Source organism: Nanorana parkeri, unplaced genomic scaffold, assembly GCF_000935625.1.
Source record: "Nanorana parkeri isolate BGI_ZX_2015 unplaced genomic scaffold, ASM93562v1 scaffold617, whole genome shotgun sequence".
NCBI classification, from domain to species: Eukaryota; Metazoa; Chordata; class Amphibia; order Anura; family Dicroglossidae; genus Nanorana; species Nanorana parkeri.
In genome coordinates, this window is record NW_017306885.1 from 143,349 (window position 1) to 147,251 (window position 3,903).

Here is a 3,903-nt window from a genome sequence, read left to right on the forward strand (position 1 = left end):
TGAGGGCAGCAATGTCTACATTGCTTTATGTTAATGTTGTTGTTAATATTTATTTTTGTAACTTTATTCTGCATATATTTAAAAGTGTAATTTCATAAAGTAATTTAAGATGGTGTGTTTAGGGGCGGAGTTAAGAGGCAGGGGTTAGGTGGGGCAACTGGTGGCGAGTAACTATTAAGGCCTGACTAGTAGCTCAGGACTTAAAATGTTGAGCCCCGATATAGCTGTACCTTCAGGTGATTGGACACTGGTCAGAGAGAAAGTTTGTTAATCTTACCTTATGATGTCTCCTATCAAGTTCTGGGCTGCATGTGACCTGGTGGGTTAGATGTTGTCTTCCGGATTGGCATTCCATGGCCGTACCTGGGCCCTTCAAGGACAGCGTCAGAAGATGCAGAGTCGGCCTGCAATTTTGCTTTCAGCACTTAATCATGTGTTAGGCGCCCACATTGGCAGAAGTTGTGAGAATGTTGAGCTAGCTACAAGGTGCTCTGCGAGTCCAGGGCAGTGGTGTATCCGCACTCGTCTGAACCCATCCCTGAAGACCCCTTATAGGGTCTACTTGTCCAAAGTGAGTAACGCCAAGGAATATTTTCCTTGCGAGATGAGGAAAACACAGTAGGTGGTGACTCCTAGCCCTTGTTACCCTCTCTATTGGATGATCTGTTGTATTACACCTCTGTCTGTTCTCTGGTTGGCCTTCCATTCTTTTGCAACTGCAGAAGCAGCATGCTAGTGTGGGCCCTCTGTACCCCATGCTGCACCCCTCTGCTGACAGTTCTCCCCTCTTGTTTCTGTTGTCTACCCTCTCCCATCTACCAATGCCTCTGGAATTCTTCCTCTTCCCTCAAGAACCAAAAGGCCAAAAGAATGACAACACATCTAAGGACACCATTCACCTGCTGGCTGGAAAAGCAAGTATAACAGTACATGAAATGCAACTGCCCATCCAAAACATTCAACTATAGAAATGAGATCATGATATGGTAGTGCCTGTTCATAATGGGATTCATCATACAAGATATTATATGTAGATCCGTACAGAGAGCTTATTACATTGAACTGTAAAAACACTAATGGAGCCATCCAGCATCACGTGTAAAAGTGCGACGCAGAGATCAGTCTCCGGGCTCTTGGGAAAACAACGCTATCTCCAGGGGGGACAAATGAAATGTGTCAAATTCCTATATCACAATCATTTCATTCGTTGTTTTCCTTTAGAATATCTAGATGTAGCATATCATAATATCCATGGCACCTCACAAGACCCCACATGGATCCCGTTCCCTAGCATGGCATGTTTTCCAGTGTGTGGTATTGGGCACATAAGAGTGGATCCCGGAATGTCTGTGCATTCACCCCCCTAGGACCCGAGTAAAAAGCTGAAGCATGCTTGGAATATGAGGCATTATATCAAGCTGGTAATCCTCCTGTAGGCAGCAGTATAACCCAGTTGTCTCTACGTCCTGTGCCCTTTAATAAACAAGAAAGAAAAAGCTTTTTAGGATGTTTCTAGTCTTCGTATAAATAAAATCATCAAACTGTGGATGATGAGGAAACACTTACCGTATATACTCGAGTATAAGCCGAGTTTTTCAGCCCATTGTTTTTGCTGAAAAATGCCCCCCTCGGCTTATACTCGAGTATATACGGTAGGTGGTCTTGCCAAGCAATATTGCTTGGCAAGACCACCTACCGTATATACTCGAGTATAAGCCGTCCCGAATATAAGCCGAGGGTGGGAAATGAGGCAGCTACTGGTAGATAGATACCAATAAAATTACATGAATATTTATTTAAAAGAAAAACAATAACCTAGCTCTGTAAGTGGAAAAGGGGGTACAGGGCTACATACAGATCATTTAATACATTCATGTTAGTATAATTGTAAATGTATTGTCTGCACTGTATTAGCAGTATATACTCTATATGGAGTATATACTGCTAATACAGTGCAGACAATACATTTACAATGATCCTCTGCTAACATGAATGGGTTAAATGATCCGTAGTACATGATATGTAGCCCTGTACTATGGATCATTTAACCCATTCATGTTAGCAGAGGATCATTGTAAATGTATTGTCTGCACTGTATTAGCAGTATATACTCTATATGGAGTATATACTGCTAATACAGTGCAGACAATACATTTACAATGATCCTCTGCTAACATGAATGGGTTAAATGATCCGTAGTACATGATATGTAGCCCTGTACTATGGATCATTTAACCCATTCATGTTAGCAGAGGATCATTGTAAATGTATTGTCTGCACTGTATTAGCAGTATATACTCTATATGGAGTATATACTGCTAATACAGTGCAGACAATACATTTACAATGATCCTCTGCTAACATGAATGGGTTAAATGATCCGTAGTACATGATATGTAGCCCTGTACCCCCTTTTCCACTTACAGAGCTAGGTTATTGTTTTTCTTTTAAATAAATATTCATGTAATTTTATTGGTATCTATCTACCAGTAGCTGCCTCATTTCCCACCCTCGGCTTATATTCGGGACGGCTTATACTCGAGTATATACGGTAGGTGGTCTTGCCAAGCAATATTGCTTGCAATCAGTCAGCAGTTGAGTAAGCTGGGACATTAACCCTTCCTTGACTGTGGCAAAAACCTCTGCTGTAATAACTTAGGGAGTAGAGACCCCTGATGGGAGAAGGCAAGCCTCTGAAGAGGAGGCCAAGGCAAAGACCAAATGCATCTTAACCAGTTTGTTTACTGTCGAAGGTGAGAACAAGGGATGTCATGTACAATCTGTCCCACAGACTAATAAGATGGAGGGAACCAGGCCTGGCCTGGCCTGCACAGCCTACTTACATAGTAAAGAGAGTCTTAAGACTCTCAAAGGGTCAAGCAATGTATTGCCACAGCTTTGAACCCAGAAAACCTCCTGCAATGACAGACCAGCACTCTAACACAGGTCCCGGCACCTAGAGGGCACTTCCAGGCTTACCTTATGAACACTTGTTAAAAAACTAAAGCACGCTGGTCACAGGAGGGGGTTACACCCTAGAGCTGGTCTAAAATTTTTCTTGTTGGCCAGTGTCCAATCCTCCTGTGGGCAGCAGTATAGCCCACTTGTCCAAAGCTGGCCATACACGGATCAAATTATGGGTGTTTCCTGCTAAATGGGCCGACATTTGATCCATAGGTGGCCATGACTTAACAAAAGTTGATTTCTCAATTGACCTTTGTTGATGGGGAGGTGAATGCAGGTTGTCAGATGTGAAGGTGTATGTACAATACATATGCTATAAAATGCACACTATTATGGAAAGATCAGAATGTTGCTATGCACTGTGTTAAAACAAATAGTGTGGGACCTACTTTTTGTGCATTAGGGTTCACTGTGGACTAATTCAAAATGACCAAGCTCCCTAATGCAACAAACCTCCACATACGGAAATGCATGTTAACATTGCAGCACACACAGGTTGCCCCAGGAAGCCAGACCCTTAATAAATCAGTATGGTGATGTCTCAGGCAGCGGAAAGCATGTGATGTCTAAAACAAACACTAGAGGGGGCCCTTTACTCACACAAGAATCCATGTACAGAACATTTCTGCTTTTAACTTTTTGTATTAAGCAATTTCTATTAGATTATAAGTTCTAAATCTCCAGAATATGAGGTACTTCTATTCAGTCAGAGGTTCTCACAGTGCTCTTGTTTAACAGACAAAAACAGAATTCACCTAAAAAAAAGTACTTAGCAGTATTACAATAAACTGTAGAGTATGATTACCATGATAATTTAACTGCCGGTCCTTCTCATCACTTGGTTCTCCCAGCCTGCCAGTCCTTCTCATCACTTGGTTCTCCCAGCCTGCCAGTCCTTCTCCTCACTTGGCTCTCCCAGCCTGCCCGTTCTTCTTATCA